The sequence below is a fragment of the Panthera leo genome, chromosome C1 (genome assembly GCF_018350215.1).
Source record: "Panthera leo isolate Ple1 chromosome C1, P.leo_Ple1_pat1.1, whole genome shotgun sequence".
NCBI classification, from domain to species: Eukaryota; Metazoa; Chordata; class Mammalia; order Carnivora; family Felidae; genus Panthera; species Panthera leo.
The window spans coordinates 75,829,940-75,851,501 of NC_056686.1; positions in this window are offsets into that span (position 1 = coordinate 75,829,940).

Here is a 21,562-nt window from a genome sequence, read left to right on the forward strand (position 1 = left end):
AGCCTCATTTATTTCTTGGTGAATGATCTATGTGCACTTAAAAGAATGTGTATTCTGCTGTTGGATGCTAATTATGTCAAGTTGGTTAATAGTATTATTCATGTCTCATGTATCCTTACTGGGTTTCTTTTTTTGTCCTTTAAATTACTATTGAGTCAGTAGTACTGAAGTCACCCTCAATAATTGTGGCTGTATCTGTCCTTTCACCTTTATCAGTTTTGGGTTATATGTTTTAAAGCTTACATGTTAGGTATGTAAACATTTAGGACTGTTTTTTCTTAGTAAATTGACCCTTTATCATGTAACGTCCTTGTTTATTTCTTGTAATATATCTTGTGCACTCTACCCTATCTGGTCTTAGTATAGTCACGGCATCTGCAGCCTTCTTTTAATCATTGTTTTACAAAACATATATGGTTTCATCTGATACTTTTAATCTGTTTGCATTTTTAGGTTTAAAGGGAGTCCTTGTAGACTGATGTAGTTAGGTTTTGCCTTTTTTTTTAAGTTCATTATTATGTTTTTTAAGTTTGTTTATTTGGGGGGAGGGGCAGAGAGAAAGGGAGAGAGGGAATCCCAGGCAGGCTCTGTAGTGTCAGTGTGGAGCTCAATGTGGGAGGTTAGTCCCACAAACAGTGAGATCATGACCTGAGTTGAAACCAAGAGTTGGATGCTTAACCTATTAAGCCACCCAGGTGCCCCAGGTTTTGCTTTTTTTATACTATTTGATTATCTCTGTTTTTTAAATGGTGTATTTACCTAATAATTGGTTAGAATTATACATACCATTTTGGGTAGAATTTTTTTTAATGTTTGTTTATTTTTGAGAGAAAGAGTATGAGCTGGGGAGGAGCAGAGAAAGAGGGAGACACAGGATCCGAAGCAGACTCCAGGCTCTGAGCTGTCAGCACGGAGCCTGATGCAGGGCTCAAACCCATGAACCGTGGGATGATGACCTGAGCTGAAGTCAGACACTTAGCTGACTGAGCCACCCAGGTGCCCCTGCTGGTGGATTTTTTTTGTCCTATTATCTTTGCTGTCTGCCTTTGCATTGAGTTTTATAAAAAAATTCCACTTTGTCCCCATCATTAGACTTACTACTTATGCTTCTTTTAAAGACTTCTTCGTAGCTGTCCAGGTGTTTACACTGCACACATTTAAGTAATTATAGTCTACCTTCAAATAATATTCTGCTTCACCTATTGCATGAGAAACTTACAATAACATACTCCTAATCTGTCCCTCTTTCCTTCAATCTTGTGTATCTTATCCTATATTTTACTTTTATGTATATTGTGATTAACCTTCAATTCATTGGTACTATTTTAACTTTAGACAATTATCTTTTAGAGCCATTAAAATGAGAAAAATATATTTTACATTTATCTTTATTTTAATCATTTCTGGAGATGTAATTTCATTGTATAGATTCAAGTCTGATCTCTTATTCGTTATTACTAAAGAAGTTGTTAAAAACATTTTTTATATTGTATGTCTGCTGGTAATAAATTCTCTCAGCTTTTGTTAGAAAGATGTTTTCACTGGGTAGAGGGTGTTTTGTCTTTTTTTTTTTTTTCCCCTTTTTAGTATTTTAAGGATGTCATTCTATTGTCTTCTGGATTGTATAGTTGATGACAAACAGTCTGCTGTAATTCATGTCTTTTTTTTTTCCTTAGTATGTTTTGTGTGTTTTTTCTCCAGCTTTCCCCTGCCACCTAATTTTTTTTTTTTTTTTAGCAATTTGAACATAATGTGCTTAGAATTGTGTACCTGTGTTTGTGTGTATAAGTGTATATGCCTGTGTCATAGCCTGCATCACTGAAAGAAGCTTTTTCTGGCCTTCTGTCCTGACCTTAACATGTTGTATGCACACGATAGATGACAGAGGAGAAGAGGGGTATGGACTCCCTTTGTTTCTGCAGAGATCAGTAATTCTACACTCTGATACTAATTTATGCTCAGTCTAACAATTTGTTGAAAATTTTACTTATTACATTCTTGTATGGTGCCTTGGTTCTCTCCTATGCTTTGCCACAAGTGAGTCAGCATTTATATTTTTATCTCCTTAGAAAGGCCTGTCTTTCCTTAAATTTCGGGCTACTTGGTTGCCATGTGATTTTAGCTCTGGTATGTTCAAGAAAAGTTAGGATTTTGGACTTTATCTGGATTTTTCTTTTCTTTCTTTTTTTTTTTTTTTTTCAGAATATTGAATCTATTTTCTTTTTCTTTTATTTAGTTTTAATTTTATTTTTTAAATTTACATCCAAATTAGCATATAGTACAACAATGATTTCAGGAGTAGATTCCTTAATGCCCCTTCCCATTTACCCCATTTCCCCCCACGACCCCTCCAGTAACGCTGTTTGTTCTCCATATTTAAGAGTCTCTTATGTTTTGCCTCCCTTCCCTTATTAGTTTTGCTTCCCTTCCCTTATGTTCATTGGTTTTGTCTCTTAAAGTCCTCATATGAGTGAAGTCATATGATATTTGTCTTTCTCTGACTGACCAATTTCACTTAGCATAATACCCTCCAGTTCCATCCACGTAGTTGCAAATGGCAAGATTTCATTCTTTTTGATTGCCGAGTAATACTCCATTGTATATATATACCACATCTTCTTTATCCATTCATCCATCGATGGACATTTGGGCTCTTTCCATGCTTTGGCTATTGTTGATAGCAATGCTATAAACATTGGGATGCATATATCCCTTCGAAACAGCACACCTGTATCCCTTGGATAAATATCTAGTTGCTGGGTCATAGGGTCGTTCTATTTTTAATTTTTTGAGGAACCACCACACTGTTTTCCAGAGTGGCTGCACCAGCTTAAATTCCCATGGATTTTTCTTTTCATGTAGTTGTAATGCTCTTTCCATCTTTCTATATAAATGGAAGTGGAATCCCTTCATTTGCATTTTTTTAATTCTTTTTAAAGCTTATTTATTTAGAGAGCGTGCACATGAGTGAGGGAGGTGCATAGAGAGAGAGAGAGGGTAAGAGAGTCCCAGGCAGGCTCCATACTGTCAGCATGGAGCCCGATGCAAGGCTTGAACTCCTGAACTGTAATTTCATGACCTGACCTATAAGGCCAGTGGCTCTGGATAATGTGGTACATGAATCCAATGGTTATATGCTTGCTTTCTCTCTCTCTCTCTCTCTCTCTCTCTCTCTCTCTCTCTCTCTCTCTCTCTCTCTCTCTCTCTCTCTCTCTCTCTCTCTCTCTCTCTCTCTCTCTCTCTCTCTCTCTCTCTCTCTCTCTCTCTCTCTCTTTCTTTTAAGAGATTACACTTTATAATTAAGAAAAAGTAGTGGTGAGGTAACATGAGCTATTTGTCTCCTGAACTCAACATGGAAGCTGTGATAGAGCATGAAGAGAATTGTTGGATCTGAGAGAACAACATAAAACTGAGAAATCACTGGGGAGAGAGAATGTGGTTTAGCCCCTTTATAAGAAGGCAGTGGTGGCTCAGGGCAGAGGGGGGCTCTGTGGCAAGGACAGGGAATAGGCAGAGGACAACTTTTCAATTGTGCCATTTTTAATTCCTCTCCATGGCCCTGAGTAGGTCATGACCTTCCCTGTCATCAAAAGAAAATGGCATTGCTTGGGGCACTTGGGTGGCTTAGTTGGTTAAGTGTCTGACTTCGGCTCAGATCATGATCTCATGGTTTGTGAGTTCCAGCTGACAGTTCCTGCGTTCAAGCCCCACACTGGGCTCTCTGCTGTCAGCACAGCACACTTCTGATCTTCTATCCCTCTCTGTCTCTGCCCCTTCCCTGTGCTCGCGTGTGTGCCCGTGTTCTCTCTCTCTCTCAAAAATAAACATTAAAAAAAAAATTGCATCACCAGATCAGCTACTGGTAGAGTAGGGAAGTAACATGAGAGTTGTATTTGAGGCAGGCAGGCGATGGGAGCAGATAACAAACACCAGGAGTCTCTGTTGCTCCACACCCACCCAAGCTACCAGGTCTAGATAATCCAAAAGACCAGGGTGGGGGTTCCTGTGAGGCATGCTTATCTGCTACAACAAACACCAATGGGAAGCGGCCAAACCTAGATTTTAATGCCAGACACTGTCCAGTGGAAGACACTTTTCCCATCTTTGTTCTCACAAGAAGGGGAATGAGTTGGGGCTTGGGCTTTAGCTCCTCTCTTGAAGGTGCACAGTGTCAACCAGTGAGTTGGCTCCCCAGGGGAACATGAACTGCTTGAAGAAAATACTCAAGGAGTGAAACTACGATGACAGAAAAAAAAAAAATAAATAAACCTCTGCCACATAAAGTGGAATTAATGAAACCCACAGGATAAGAGTTTAAAATAAGCATAACAAATACTCTCAAATAGATATGGAGTGTAGCCAAGCTACATAGCTGTAACAAGTTGAGAAAAACAAAGTGCAAATACTGGGTGCAAAATTATAATTGTCAAAAAGAAGAATTCAGTAAATTGATTGACTAGCATAATGGATAGCCAAAGAATGAATTAATGAATTAGAAGATTAGGACAAAGAAGTCTTGAGGTAAGCATTAAGAAAGAGGGGGTGGGTGGGTGGCTCAGTTGGTCAAGCGTCTGACTTCGGCTCAGGTCATGATATCATAGTTCATGAGTTTGAGCCCCACATCATGCTCTCTTCTGTCAGCCCAGAGCCTGTTTCTGACCCTCTGTCTCCCACTCTCTCTCTCTCTGCCCTTCCCCCACTTGCACGTTCTCTGTCTGAAAAATATACTTTCTATCTTTTTTAAAGTTTAACATAGATGTTAAGAAATATGGAGGACTGATATACAAATCTCTATATTAGTGTATCAGGGTTTTCACAGGAAACAGAAGGCACACTTTGTTTTGAGAGAGTGTGTGAGCGGGGATGGGACAGAAGGAGAGGGAGAGGGAAAATCCCAAGCAGGCTCCAAGCTATCAGCGTAGAGCCCGAGGTGGGGCTCGATCCCATTAACCGGGAGATCATGACCTGAGCTGAAACCAAGAGTCTGTTGCTCAACCGACTGAGCCACCTAGGCATCCTTAAAACCTTTTATTTTTAAAACCTTTGCAATTTTTATGTCTCATGCCCTATTTATTTCAGCTCTGTATTTGTTCTTTTTATTCTGTACAATGTTCAAGAGAGCCTAAGAAACATGACTGAGCCTAAGATACATTATTTTTTCTTCAAGAGAATAGCATTTCCATTAACATACAGCAAAATCTCTTCTATTTTATACCTTATTTTGCAGTTAAAAATATTTTTCTTGGGGCACCTGGGTGGCTGTCAGTTAAGCCTCCAACTTTGGTTCAGGCCATCATCTTGTAGTTCATGAGCTTTAGCCTCACGTTGGGCTCTGTGCTGACAGCTCAGAGCCTGGAGACTGCTTCAGATTCTGTGTCTCCCTCCCTGTCTGTCCCTCTCCCTGCTTACACTCTCTGTCTGTGTCAAAAATAAATACTAAAAAATTTTTTCCTATTTGGAAGCATTCTGGTCTTGGGATTAAAAGTAATAAAACAGGGGTGCCTAGGTGGCTCAGTCAGTTAAGGGTCCGACTTCGGCTCAGGTCACGATCTCGCAGTTTGTTGGTTTGAGCCCCATGTCAGGCTCTGTGCTGACAGCTCAGAGCCTGGAGCCTGCTTTGGGTTCTGTGTCTCCCTTTCTCTTCCTCTCTCTCTCTCTCTCTCTCTCTCTCTCTCTCTCAAAAAAATAAAGATTAAAAAAAATTTAAAAATAATAAAACAAAAAAGTTAGGAATATTTAATTTTAGAGTTTTAACTTGGGACAATTTAGCTGTGACAACAAATTTCTTAACATTCTGGTGAAAAATCTAAGACTCATAATAATTTTTGTTCATTCTGATTTGTAAATAGAGAAGATTGAATACATGAAAATCTTTTGCTTAATATATTGATTTTGTTATTTGTGTCTTAACGATTTAAAGTACCTTAAATAATGTAAATGTTAATTGAAATGAGAAAAAGAAGAATGTGAAACTGGAGCCAACCATCTACATTTAATAAAATCTTCATAAGAAATAAAGACTTTAAGAATCCAGTGGGAACTCTGAAGAAAAGAAACCAATGTTTCAGCAAACATTGTCACTGTCAGCAAACACTGTCAAAGAACCTTTGGTACTTATAAGTAGGAGTCCCTTCAAAATGGTCATCTTGGAAATGAAGACACCTGTTCTAATGATACCTTTATGTTATTTATTTTTTTAATAGTAGGCTCTATGCCCCACGCAGGGCTTGAACTCACGACCCTGAGATTAAGACCTGAGATGAAGAGTTAGACATTCCAGGTACTGGGCCACCCAGGCACTCCATCCTTAGGTTATTTACAGAACACTTTTTTTTAGAATTTTCTCTGGAGCCTGTTGTGCTTTTTGCTGTTGTTGGTAATTATATCCCTCAAATTGACACATAAAGTTAATCATGGTAATATTTTTCAGTAATGGAAAAATCGTCTTGTTTAGAAGAATAAATTTGTTTTTTAGAAATAGCAAAGACCCTTCAGAAACAGGGCTGGTTGAAACAGCAACCAATCTGTTCTTTGGTCAAAGACTTTTGTCTTTTGTCTATGATCCTTTGACAGGATCATAGTGTAACGAGACCAATTTTCTCATATCAGGGGGAAAAGAAATCCCAAACTGGCTCTTAGGGTAACATTGGTCATGTATGTGAAATAAATTAGAAAGGCAGGTAGGATTCAAAGCTGGGATTGCAAAGCTGTTGAATTGGAATGTAATTTTAGCTTCAGTGGGGGATCCATTAAAGGTTTCTGAGCTGTGGAATGACATGTATAGTAAAGAATGGATGAAGGGGAAGGTGAAAAATGTTTGGGAAACCAAATCTAGTATGTTTCTGAGATCTAGGACATTGTGATATTCTTTAATTAAAAGGACATAGTAACCCTTTTCAGTTGAGGAAATTATTTGACACAATTTATTAGTGAACGGATACTCCATTCTTTCAGAATCAAAGTAATTTTCCTTGATGGAAAATTATCAAGAGAGGATGGAAGTGGGGGTGAGGATCAAAGGGGGAAAGATTAATTGTTGCTGATCATTGTGATTCTGGATCATTAATTGATTAAATGGATTAAATCACTAATTAAATCCTTAAGTTATTTATACTTTAAAAATCCTTTTAGGGCCGCCTGGGTGGCTCAGTCGGTTAAGTGTTCGACTTCAGCTCAGGTCACGATCTCACAGTCCGTGAGTTAGAGCCCCGCATTGGGGCCCTCTCTCTCTGCTTCTCCCCAACTCATGTTCTGTGTGTCTCACTCAAAAATAAATATTAAAAAAAATCCATTTAAAATGATGTAACAACCCCTTTTTACAGGGTTACATACTGTGTCTATTTGTATCTACTCCATCTTCCGTAACACCTAAAATTTAGAAATATTTCATCAGGGCATAGTCAATAAATGTTTACTCCTATATATTTCTTTTTTTGATATAAACATAGCAATATGCATTAGGCCCAAATTAGAAATTTATGAGTTACTCTAGGTACTTTTCTCTGTCATCTAAATATGTACTAAATTAAATATATATTCAAGTCCTATTTTGCCATAATATCACTGCCTTATTTTAGGTTCTCATGAACTGTCTATAAACTACAACAGTCTTACTAATCTTTTAGGTGAATGTGATAACCACTACACTACAGAAACCTGATAGTCTTACTGATCTCTTAAAATACAGTGTCAACCCCTCACAATAAATTTGTTTATTCACTTTATCTTGCAAGTAATTACCAGATGGTTTCTATACCCGTAACTGTACTGGGCTCTGTGTATATAACAATGAACAAAAGTAGACATGATCCCGGATTTCATGGATTTATAATTTAGTGAGAAGATGGGTAAAAACCTTTATGTGATTATGAATTATAACCCATGCTATGAAGACAAAGAACAGAGAGGAGAGAGAATGACCCTGTAGCCAAATGAGTCTTTCTAAAGATCAAATCTCATCATCATGCTTAAAGTTTTTCATTAAGTCTGCTGTTGCCCACAGGATTAAATCTAGATCCGTTAAAGTGGCTTGCAAGGAACTTTATGTCTGTACCCTGACAACCATCCAGCACAATGCCAAAGTCCTAGAAGCTCAACAAATGTTAGGGGAATGAATGAATGAATGATGAAACTTAAAAAAAATTTTAAATTGAAGTACAGGTGACATATAAAAATAGCTTAAGACACATCATATTTACTTGCATTAATAAAGTTGGTGCATTTTGAAACAGATTGCCAGATACTTCATTACAAGGAAAAAGCATGCTTCAGTCAATTTTCGAACTCAGACTGCATTTGGAACTATCTTTTTGTCCTTGAAAACACTGATAGAATTTTAACTGATATATCAGAAATGTGCTATTACTATAACGTGTAAAACATTGCTTTGTGTGTGTGTGTGGCAGGAGAAGTCTGTAGTAAGGGTAGTGAAAAACAGATTGACATTTGGTCATTATTTCTTATCAAGGGTGTTTTACTTGTAATGCTATTTGACAGCTATATTCTAGGTCTGACAGCATTGAACCAGCGTAATTCCCACTGAACTGCTCTAAATAGGCAGTATTGCAATCAGTTTAACAACCCCTGGAGGCAATAAAATCTCTCCTTTGAACGAATACTCAAGGGGAAGAAATCTAAGATTTATAAAGGGCAGCAAGTATTCAAGAAAGGGGCAAAGTTTATGTGTGAGCCTATAATTGATGTTTCCTTTGTTGGAAAAGAAGCTTGAGGATGCTTTAAGAATTAATCTTTAAGAAGTTCTAATCTGCACTAACAAGTGTGTTCAGATGAGTGAAAGAGAGATGTGATTCTGAGAGTTGAGTTGCTTCCAGCCAGCTATGAAAATTTGGAGGGGTCATAGAATTATGAGAAGGACACTTTAAACTGGAAGACTTTAGCCATGTCTCTTTGATGTCTATGCCAGAGGGTCACCATCAGTACAGACAGTGTTGATTAGGCTTTAGGATTGGCAAATGGTTTATACTTGCTTAATGCTTCATATGTCTATACCTGTGTGAAGAAAATTTTGGTCAAATGTAGTATCCTCATTCTAAATGAACTTGGCAGTTTTACTTCTGTTGGTAGTAATTAAAATACCATTTAAGCAGCATTTAAATTAAGACAGTCCTAGCTTTAATTCTTTGTTCCTGCCACTATTGGCTTGTATCCTTGGGGAGATCATACCGTCATTCACAATTTTCCCATCTGTAAAATGGAGATGATCATTCTTACCAGCCGGGGAGGTTTGAAAGTATGTAGCTTAAGAAGAGCACCTAATTCGGTGTGGGCCACAGAGGCAGAGCCGACTTAATCGAGGTCTTAGTATGTGCTAAGCAACTAGGAGCTTCAAGCCATTGGATCCTTACAGTAACCATTTCATGCTGGCAGAGAAGTACAGTAGAGAGGGTGCTTTGAGGGCAGGGATACTAGGAGAAATATGTTGGGGATATATGATCAGCTTGTTATTTCTCTGTCGTGGACCCAGTTGCTAGGGAAGTAGCTTTGTCCCTATCAGTGGACTCCATGGAGTTTTGTTCTGAAACTTTGGAATTCCTCTGCACATCATGGTGTGATTGTCTCTAAAGGGTAGTGGGTGAAGGCGTTACCATCAAAAGTGCAGTGGCATCCTTACCACCACTCCACTTCAAAAACTTTTTTTTGATTCCAGTAAACATACAGTGTTACATTAGTTTCAGATGTATAAGAAGCGATTTAACAATTCTGTACTCGGTGCTCCTCAGGGTATGTGTACTCTTCTTCTCCTTCACCAAGGTCCCCCATCCCTAACCCACCTCCCCTCTGGTGACCATCTGTTTGGCCTCTGTAGTTGAGTCTGCTTTTTGGTTTCTCTTTTTTTCCCCTTTATTTGTTTCTTAGATTCCACATATGAGTGAAATCATATGGTATTTTTTTCCCTCTGACTTACTTCATTTAGCATTATACCCTCCATCCATGTCATTGCAAATGGCAAGGTATCTTTTTTATGACTGAATAATATTCCATTGTCTATGTGTGTGTGTGTGTGTGTGTGCGTGCGTGCCTAGGCTCATTACTGATTCCTCCAACCCTGGTTGTTCTTACCTCACCATTTACATTCATGTCATTGGCTGCAATTTTTGTGGGACTAGCAGGACCAGGCAAGGGGGTAGACTTCCCATGCTTTCTTTATTTTATTTAATTTTATATTTAAAAAAAAATTTTAATGTCTTATTTTTGAGGGAGAGAGTGAGCAAGGGGGGCGGGAGGGGCAGAGAGAGAGAGAGAGGGAGATACAGAATCTAAATCAGGCTCCAGGCTCTGAGCTGTCATCACAGAGCCTGACCCGGGCTCAAACCCACAAACCATGAGATCTTGACCTGGGCCTAAGTCAGACTCACAACTGACTGAGCCCTCCAGGTGCCCCCCCCCCCCATGCTTTCTTTATATAAATAGTTCTTTCTGCCTTCCTTTACTGTCTATTTAACTTATTAGATTCTTACTTATCTTCTGCCTCTTAACTTAAATGTTATGTCCTCCATTAAAACCTTCCTTGATTCTTTGAGGCCCCTCCCATGTACTCTTATAATAACCAAGTATACTATACCATAGCATCTGTCCTTCTGCATTGCTATTGTGGTGGTCGTATTTCCACTGGTCAGTAGTATGTTTCTTTATTTCTGAATGTCTGAGAGGACCGTACCTTCTCACCCTCTTGAAGTGAGGTGTGGCCATATGGTTTGATTTGGTTGATTTGTGAGCAGAATTTATGTAGTTACCCTGTGCTCAAGTCCTCCTGTTTTCCTCTGCCATGGAAATTCTGAAAGCATGTGTTGCTAATGGAGGTGCAATGATGAATCACTGTGTGGAGGACAAAGTGGCATGGAGAGCTGCCAAAACATACAATAGACATTGCTATGGGATATATACACCTTTGTTGTCTTTTAGCCATTGAGATTTCTGGGATTGTTGGTTACTGCAGCATATCTTTTTTTTCTTTTCTTTCTTTCTTTTTTTTTTTTTTTTTTAAGTGTGTGTATTTATTTTGATGAGGGGGAGTTGGGGGCGGTTGCAGAGAGAGGGAGAGAATCTCAAGCAGGTTCTATGCTGTCAGTGCAGAGCCCGATGCAGGGCTTGAGCCCATGAACCATGAGATCATGACCCGAAACAAAATCGAGTCAGACGCTTAACTGACTGAGCCATCCAGGCGCCCTGCAACATATCTTGACTGATAGAGCCATTGCTGGGCCATCAACCTGCTTCCTCCCCTGTCTATAGGCCTTACTGAGGGGAGTAATTATCTCGTTCACCATTCTATCTCTAGAGCCTTGTTACAAACCTGCCTGAAATATGGTAGGCAACTAATAATCATTCGTGGGATGAAATAATAATTCTATATCAAGGGAGGATCTATCTGAAGATTTCATTTCCACAGTAGCCAAACCCTTGGCATGGCTCTGATGTGAGGACAAATGATAAAGGAATATTATTGAAGGGAAAAATAATGATCATTGTTCCCTATCTAAAACCTTAGAAAATAATTTATTTAGAAAAAAAATCTATTTTATCATTGAAAAAGAGCTATGAATACACAAATACAATGCATAGTTATCTTTATTTATAGATAAAACAGTGAAATATGCCAAGAATTAGAGAAAGAGGCCTATGATAAGAAGTCATATTGAAACAGTTTTTTACTAATTATTCATTCAGCATTGTTTGCTGACTGACCTTATGTACTGTGGTGGATGGGAAAAATACAATCTGACACTTCTCCTTGAAAGGCTCACAGTCAAGTAGAGGGTAAACAAGAGACCATGCTAAGTAGAACACAGTGGAATAAGAGGAATAATTGAAATGCCTTGGGAAGGAGTACACAAGAGCCTACATTATTTTGGAGTTGGGAGATAATGAATTTACAGAAGCAACATTTTAATTGGGTCCCTATACTGGTATAAACTCACCTTTCATCTCCAATGACCATCCTCTGTGTTCATCTTCAGCCACTCCCATGGCCATATTCTAGGCTTTTTCATCATCCAGAACTGTCCCATCTCTGAAACCATGAAATCATAATCTCACTCCCTGACCAGACCAACCATTCTTTCCAGTTTGCTTGTTCTCTTATGATCAGTTACAACTGTTCCTTCAAACTTCTCAAGATTTTCATTCTCCAATCATCCAATCTCTTTTCTGGGGGACCTGGGTGGCTCACTTGGTTAAGCATCTGACTCTTGATCTTGGCTCAAGTCATGATCTCATGGTTTGTGGGTTGGAGTCCCATGTCGGGCTCTACGTTGGCAGCACAGAGCCTGATTGGGATTCTCTCTTCCTCTCTCTCTGCCCCTCACCCCTCAAAATAAATAAACTTAAAAAAAAATAATAAAGTTCTCTCTTTTCCCAGCGTAGACTGCCACAGATTACCTTTAGCCACTCTCTTGCTGTTATCTTTAAATCCTTTACTCCTTTATTGTCCTTTTGTGGGTTCTGTGGAGCCCACCTGGAAAATTCCACATTGGATCAAACCACTTGTGGCCGTCTCCAAGCTTATATTTAGATTGCTAGCAGAAATCATGGGTATATTAGAGACATTTAAAAACCATCCTCTCTAGCTTTAATTAAAACCTCAACATTTCTCTGTTATCCGCTTATGTTTCCCCACTTAACCTTCTTCCCAATCCTCCATGACTATTTCAAGACTTTTTTTTTAATACTCTTGAATCTTACCACCTTCTACCACATGTTCAGCAGATGCCTGTGCCTGTTACTTTTCAGAGAACATATAAACCATCATATAGGTTTAACTTCTTGCAGTCAAATGTAAAAAATTACTCATGGATTCCATCATCCTTTTCTCCTTGTCCATTAAAAAGAAGGAATTGGGATTCTGTCTATCTTTGCTAATAACTTGGGTATGAATTAAAATACCAGGTTGGGGGAAAGAGGGAAAATGTGCAATAAGAAAAGGATCTAGGAAAGCACCCTGAAGAATAGCATTATCTGAGAGAGATGGAGGAGGAAGAGGATGTCGCAGGGACAGAGAGGGGAGAGGACAAGCAAGGAAGTGTCATGTTAAGGGGGACAAGAGATGAGTGCTTTGTAAACAAAAGGAAGAAAGAATATTTCCAATCTCTAAAACCATGGAGAGGTCAAGGTAAAAATAAAGATGTATCTTTTGACTTTGGCAACAAATAGGCTCTTAGGGACCTTGGTAAGAGTGCTTCATTGGAGAGACAGGAGCAGCAGCCAGGCTGGAGTGGGTTGAGAAGTGAATGGCAACGGAGGAACTAGAGATTCCCATTCTAGACTTCCCTATGAAGAAGTTCAGCTATGAAGGAGAGGGAGGGGGTAAATGACTGGAGAGAGTTATGGGGTAGATAAAAGCTATTTGTCTTCTTGATCATTGAGACTTAGTATATTTAAATGCCCATTGGAAGAATAGATATAAAGGGAGAGACTAAAGAAACAAAACAGGATAGGACACTTGATAGAGTAGGTCCATGTGGAAGCAGGAAGGAGTAGAATCCAAAGCCTTTTTAGCTTCTTCTGTAACCTCTACTTGGACTAGAGTATCTTGTTTCTTCTTACGCTAAATAACTCTTTGATGCTTTCAAGTATTACCTTCATTCTAATGGCCTCCAAACCTATAGCTTCGTGCAAAATCAGTCTCTTGAGCTCCAGATCCTTTTATCCAGCTGCCTAGCAGACACCGCTCTCCAGCCGCAGGCACCTTGGGCTCATCCTATCTAAAACAACTTACCATTTCTTCCAAATAGGATTTCTTTGAAGGTCTCTTACAGCATGAAAAGGCACCAATAGCCAACCAAAATGCTAGTAGACATCTTTGATTCTCCTTTACCTTCCCATCATCTCTTCCCACTTTGTTTCCCTAGTACATTCCAGATCCTTATGGAGCTTTCCTCTTTTCCAAAAAGCCCTCCTAGCTCCCGCAAGTCAGGAGCAGACATTCTTCCTACATGTCCTCATTGTATCATGTACATCCTGTGTTTCAGCACTTACTACTTTATTTTCTAATGGTCTTTTTACTAGACTCTAAACTCTACATTGATAGACATGACTGCATTTACTTCATGGTCACAACTTCAACGCTTAGAACATAGCATTGCATAAATAAATACTGGAATGAATAAATAATTGTAACTGGTAATAGTTGCAATATACCATGTTAAGGCATTTCTATATTTAGTATTCAATTTAATCTCTGTATATAACCTTGTGAGGTAGGTATTACTTTCCCTGTTTCATTGATGAAGAAACATGGAGTTCAGAGAGTTTAAGTGTCTTTGCCCCAAATCCTCCACCTATATCTCACTTTCTTGGTATTTATCTCACAGCATATTGTCTACCACAGGCAAGGAGATGGGACTTGGGCTGATACTAGTCTGAGACAGCAAGGTTTCCATGTGGAATGCCAGATACTTTCTGATAAAAAGCAAACAACATATATTGTTTTTTTAAACAAAAAACTCTGTGGCTGGAATATACATGTATATATATTCCAAGATCTCTGGGAGATTGCTAGTGGAATGGTTAAAAAAAAAAAAAAAAAGTGCTGCAATCAGGCTACATATATTAGGATCCTGGCTGCTACCTCTGTGAACTCAGGCAAGTTTCATAACCTGTCCAAGACTCCGTTTTTTTTCAAACAGGTACTGTTCTTTCCAATTTATATCTTAGAGGTGCTTTTGTTTGAAACCTTTAATATAGTGCCTGGCCAAGATTTGGTTATTAACCAGTGTTACTTACTAATACCATGGTCGTCACCCTTGTATTATCGGTCAGTTCACTGGTGGACAAGCAACAGGACAAGCTTGTTTGTCACAAGCTCCTGTTTCCTAGTGTAAGTAAGGACTATCACCTTGAATTTCCCATTGTCTTGAGTTTGGGACCATTGAGGCTCCCTTGTGCAGGATGACACTCAGGGGAAGAATTTTGCTTCACAGGCATCAGATGGTAGTTGGTGGTTCCAAGGAGGCCAGATGGGGTAGGATTGGAGCCTGTGGGCAAGCTCCTATTCAGATTCTGATTTACAAATTTGGGGGAAGCGTGGAGGAAGATGTATTGGGCTTAGAGGAGAAACCGAAGAAAGGTTTGTCCAGTAAGAAATGAGAGGTGAGACAGAAATAAAGCCAGAAAAAATTAAAAACAGTAATAGATATTGATTGCTTGGTATGTGTCAAGTACTTAGGTGTATTAGCTTACTCAATTCTTGTAGTAATACAATTGGTTGTGATGTTATCCCTATTTTGTAGCTGAGAAAGTTAAGTAAGTTGGTCAGGGTCTCCCAGATGGAACCGACAGGAGAGCACATCTGGGGAGTGGGACCCAGGGCAGTAAGAGATGCTTGAACATGGTGTCTGGAGAACACCCCTGAGCAGGATGCTTTTGTTTCTGCGGCTTACACAAACTGGCTTTCCGTACCTGGCCTCACGCAGGCGGTCCCTTAAAGGAGCCGACAAAACTGGTTGCATATCTCATTCCTCTGGGATCTTGTTAAACGTACTGGTACCCAGGTCCTACTCCCGGAGGTTCTGACTCCATTGGTCTCAGGGAGGTCCAACAAATCCATGTTTTAAACAATAACCTCAGAAAATTCTGAAGCACCTGGTTCCCTGGCAGGTCTTGAGAAATCACTACCTTGAAGCTACCCACCAGCTGGAGGCAGTGTGTGGGCTTTATGCAGGCATTTACTCCCCTAAGTTACCCACAGCAGTCCTCACTAATGAATTTATTGATTACCTAGTTCTGGCTGGGGAAGTGTTGGAACCATGCCAGGAAATTCCCTTGGCTTCCTAAGTCCCAGGCTGCAGAATGAAACCCGCATTAATAGCCTGCATGTGTAGAATGCAACGTGGCAGTAATTTGGGTTGTGAAAGGCGTTCCTGTTGAACCGCCTCTATTCTCCATAGAGTGCTGCTGGTCCATTAGGTTAGCTTGAAATCCTGAATATCGGGCTTGAGTTTCTCAGCAATCATTTGTGTTCTACACGAGTAAAGAAGCAATAAGCATTTTGTCTGCAGCAAGCTAAATCATCCTGAGGGAGCAGTTTACATCATTAGAATGTAATGAAATAAGTTGTCACCAGCAGCTGCCAACAATATTTCTGGTGACTTAGAAAAAGGTTACGTTTAGCAGACTTTTTCTGAGTTTTATTTACTTTTGTACATGGAGGGAGGCTGGTTATGCTGGCAGACTGATTTTCTTTCTGATTTCATGTACTTTTAATAGTGGTTTGTCTGGGTGAGGATGGACAAACCTAGTAATGTGCTTGATGAAGTGCTCGATGTCAAAGCAATAATTTAATGCTTCCCTAGGAGGCTTGAAGAGTCTGCTTTCCTCAAAGATGAAGGGTGTAGTGTGCTAAATGCTATTTATCACCAAACTTTCTTACCCTATTTTGAGGCACAGCAGTAAACTCTTTTAGCTGGGGAAGCCTGTGCCTCTTGAAGTCCAAGTTTTCCTCATTGTCACCTGCACTGTCTCCACCCTGGCCCCAGCTACTACAGGCGTACCTTGGATATATTGCAGGTTCAGTCCCAGACCACTGCAAGAAAGCCACTATTGCAATAAAGCCAATATTACAGTAAAGTGAGTCAAATGGGTGTTTTGTTTCCAAGTGCATTTAAGTTATGTTTACACTATACTAGAGTCTGTGTAGACTCTACACAGCATGTAAGAGTGTAGAGTGTGAAATCGTATTATGTCTAAAAAGAAGTACATGCCTTAGTTAAAACATACTCTATTGTTAGAAAATGCTAACCATCATCTGAGCTTCTGGCAAGTTATGATCACTGATCACAGATCACCATAACTAATATAATAATAGTGAAAACTTTGAAATAATGCAAGAATTAGTAAAATGTGACGCAGAGAGATGAAGTGAGCAAATGCTATTGGAAAAATGCTGATAGACTTGCGTGGTACAGAGTTGCCACAGACCTTCAATTTGTTTAAAAAAAAAGGTATCTGTGAAGCACAATAAAGCAAGGTATGCTTGTGTTGGTCCTCATCTAATAAACCGAAATAAGCTCTTAACTGGTCCCCCTTTCTCCCTTCTTGCCCTTCTATACACAGTGCTCCATTTGGTAGCCAAGGTGATTGTTCTATACATAAATCCGATCATGTTTAGCTGCTAATTCCCCAGCGTTTAGAACACTCTGGGACATGGTAGATGCCCAGTCATTATTTGTTAAATGACCAAATAACTGTTCCTCCCCTGCTATAACTTTTCAGCTGTCCTTCTTGCCTTCAGGATACAGACCAAACTTCTTAACTTGGGTTATAAGACCCCTGCCTACTCCCCCTCCTTCACACACTCCTTTCTGCTCCAAACTCCCTTCAGCTCCTGCACTTTGCCATCCCTTTCTGTCTCTTCTCTGTTCTGTCCACCCACATACCTTCCTGTCCCTGTCCACGTATCTTAAAGGAGTAATTAATTTACATTCTTTGATCTCAGCCTACCCGTCACCTCTTCCAGCACTGTGTTCTCTGATTCTCCCAAGGTAAAGTTGCTTGGGCTTCATTTGTGAGCATAAGTCCTGAACTCCTCCAGCAAAGCTTGATTCCACCTCGCTGTAATTGCTGGTTTGCTTGTCTCTGTGCACAGCTAGGCTGTGAGCTCCTTGGGTGCAGAGATGATGTCTCTCTCATTCACCCCTGTACAGGTTCTATCAGCTACCACAGGTCTTGGCCCCTAGTACAATAAATGCTATTGCCGATGCTGGGTGAATGACTCAGAAGATATTAACAGCTTAGGGAACCTAAGGAATAGATTTGATTTTCCTCTTGGATTTAGTTGAAGAAGATCTGCAGATACATGCATAGGCTCTCGGAGGGAGCGGACTCTGGCTGGGCTCCCTCACTTGCCACTTGTGCCGTCACCACTCTGCCCCAAGGTGCTGTTAGTCCTCACCTGGATGAGAGCAGCAGACTCTTGTCCTTCTATATACAGTTCTCCATTCAGTGGCCAGAGGAGTTGAAGGTAGAATGTTTGAATGACCTGTTCAAGGCCTTACAAAGGTTTAGTAGGAAAACCAGAATGAGAAACCATTTTTAAGGAACTATTTTCTTCCGGCTGCTCTATAACCCCATACCTCCCCTAATTAAGTCCAGTTTGATTCTGATTCATACGCATTTCTTAACAGGGCAGTGTTACTCTAATTCCTGCTGTACTTTTCCTTGAGGTCTTGGCACAAGTCTTAGGGATCATACCTTGTAATTCTGGGGATATCTGCTTAATAAGCAACATTCTGACCTTACCCAGTAACCATTCTTGGAGAGATTCCACTGACAGGAACATATATAATAAACCTTAAATCTGCAGAGTACTTGTAAAGGCTTAATACCTCAAAATCTGTATTTTCAATACGTGGTGTGTGTGTGTGTGTGTGTGTGTGTGTGTGTGTGTGTGTTTAAATTAACTCAGTCTATGAAGACACTAGTGGGAAGGGGAGGGAGCTGAAGATTGTTCAATCCCAGAAGCCTGTGCTATTGCGATAATTTTACTAAAATTAAAATTAGTTTAAATTTATTGCCTGATATTGTTAGCTTGTTTCTCTCAACACTCAGTGGTCCCAGTGGCAAAACTTTTCCAGTTTTTTTTGGTGCCCATTTTCGCTACTCCAGGCACCTACCATCTTGTTTCCTTCATGCAGTTCCTTTTCTTGTTTTCTCAGCCTGCTGTTGCTGTGTTAGGGCACATTATAGAATATAGTGGCATTTTGAAAGGGGGAAAGTAATTTTTGTTTTGGGGGTAGTCTCAAAGATGTTTTCTTCCCTCTAGCTATTCCTCTAAAACCTTTGCTGTGTGTTTACCTGCAGTTTTATACCGACTCCATTTTCCTTGTCCCAGAAATAGCAGTTGGGGCTGCAATGTGGCTCTGGGTGCACATACCTAAAAATATTTTTTGAAGAAAATGCAGAGTTATTTTTAGGGTTGAGGCCCTGTAACAGTCACTTGGACCTGAGCTTGGCAGGGTCAAGGGTGGGAGGGCCGAGGGAAAGGTGACTTTAGAGGCCAGCAGATAGGACAGCCTTCAAGTAGCAGGCGACACATTCCTGGAGAATCCAACGGGACAGCCTCGCATGTAGCTGGCTAAGCACTCGGGTCTCAGCACTTCTTTCCCAGCACTCCCTTCTCAGGGCCATAACTTTTGTTGTTTTTTTTCTTTTAATTTTTAATTTTGAAATAAGTTCAGATTTATAGAAAAATTACAAAAACCATACATCCTTACATATCCTTCATCCAGATTTTTCAAATGTTAACATTTTTACCGTATGTTTTTTTTCATTCTCTTTCCAGGTATGTGTGTGTGTGTGCATATGTGCACGTGCACACACGCTTTTCTGAATTGTGAGAGTAAGTCACAGACATGAAACTTTACTCCTGTGTATTTCAGTGTGTATTTCCTAAAAACAATGACACCATCTTAACTACTATATAATTCAAAATTAGGAAATTAACATGAAGACAGTATTATTTAATCAACAAACCCTATTCAGAATTTGTCAGTTATCCTATTAATGTCCTTTATGTTGAAAAGAAAAAAAAAATCTGGTTCAAAATCCAATTCAAGATTAGTACTTGAATTTAGTTGTCATGTCTTTTTAGTTTTCTTTAATGTGGAATAGATTTTTTCTTTGTCATGACTTTGATATTTTTGAAGAGTACAAGCTAGTCATTTTTTAAGAGCCTCAGTTTGAGTTTGCTTGGCGTTGCCTCATGATTAGATTCTGATTATACATTTTGGGTGGGAAAATGAAGTAATGTTGTGTCCCTCTTAGTGCATTTTATTGGGAGGCACTTGATGTCAGATACATTAATGGTGATGTCTCATTAATGGTAATGTAGGTTTCGATCACTTGGTCAGATTTGCCCATCATATTTAAAGTTAATATTTCTCCTTTGTTAATAAGTATCTTGTGGGGAAATACTTTGAGACTATGCAAATATTTTAATTTCTCATTGAGTTAGAACCCACTAGTTTTAGCATTCATTAAAGATTGTTTCCTGAAACAATTAATACCACGGTAGTTGTCAAATGGTGACTCGGAATTTCATTATTCCTTTTGTGTTTATTAGTTGGCATTTTACTTTAAAGAAAAGCTTTCCCTTCTGATGGACTGATTGATACTTGTATAGTCTTACATACTCTTATGTTCTATGGGTTTTAATATCTTACTGTAATTATTTACTTTGATGTTCAAAATGACCCAGATTTAGCTAGCAGGGAGCCATTTGAAGCTGGCTTCTGGGTCCTTTTGACATGGCCTCACTAGTCTTTGAGTACTTTAATCTCTGGTATAGCAGCATGTTCTAGGCTCACCTTGTACATATCCTATCCCAGCCCTGGAACGAATTGTTTCTTCATTAGGCCCTAATTCCCTTTGGTGAGGAATGGCACTTAGAAACCAAGATCTGGGTGCTAGAGATGTTCATCAACACTGAGCTATCTTTTCTTCTAGTTGCTGTCACCAGATATCACTAGGGTACACGCACATCCACACACACATATACACACCCCTATATACTTTCTATGTCGATCCATAGGGGTTAGCTTTTGCTTATTTAGTTTACAGGACAAAGGGAAAGGAATTGCTATTTTATGTGTGGTTAGCACTTAAAAAAATGTCTAGGACTCATCTTTTCACCAAGTGAAAAAATGACTAACCTTTTCCTCCCCAATTCTTGGACACATTTCACACATTTATTTTAAATTTGTGAACTCTAGCACATGTGCTACATAGAATACCAAATATAGATTAATACAAGTGGCCGGAAACAATAGGAGAATAAAACCTTACTGCTTTCTAATGTGGTATGTGATCATTCCCTCAGCGAGGCTAGTGGGATGGGAAAAGTTTATTTATTTGGACATATGTGGTCAATGCTGCTCTGGGAAGAGCAAGTACCAGTATTGTATTTAGAAACATATTATTACACCACTGTGGTTCAATAATGTTGGCTAATATTGATATTCAATTAAAAATGTTCTTTGGTGAAATATATAGAGCATTTGATATGCTAACAGGCATCGCAATTTCAAGAGAAGGATATAGTGCAAGGTTTCCCATACTAATGGGCAGAATCTCCTTTTCGTGTAACATTTAGGTAAATTTGTGTCCCATGAAATCCATGGTGGGAAATGCTGTTATACACTCATTGACTCATACATGGAGTCATAATATTATGACTGACCGAAAGTATGATTTGTCCTGAATCCCTGGACTCAGTTCTGATGAAATGGTTTGTATTTTCTGTAGCTAAAAGAAGCCAAAACAAACAAACCCAAAACAAAAAACCAAAAAACAGTTTGTGAGTTCCATTTCTTCTCTGCCTCAAATTTCTGTGTGTCCCTGATCAAATAGAAGGTTCTGTGTTTTCATGTCCCTGTATCAGTAAGGTGGTCGAGATGGTTAAAATTTAGCAAATGTGATAATGACTCTGAATGTTTATTTCTCAAAAAATTTTTTTAATGTTTTATTTTTGAGAGAGAGAGAGACAGAGACAGAGGGTGAACAGGGGAGGGGCAGAGAGAGGGAGGGAGACACAGAATCTGAAGCAGGC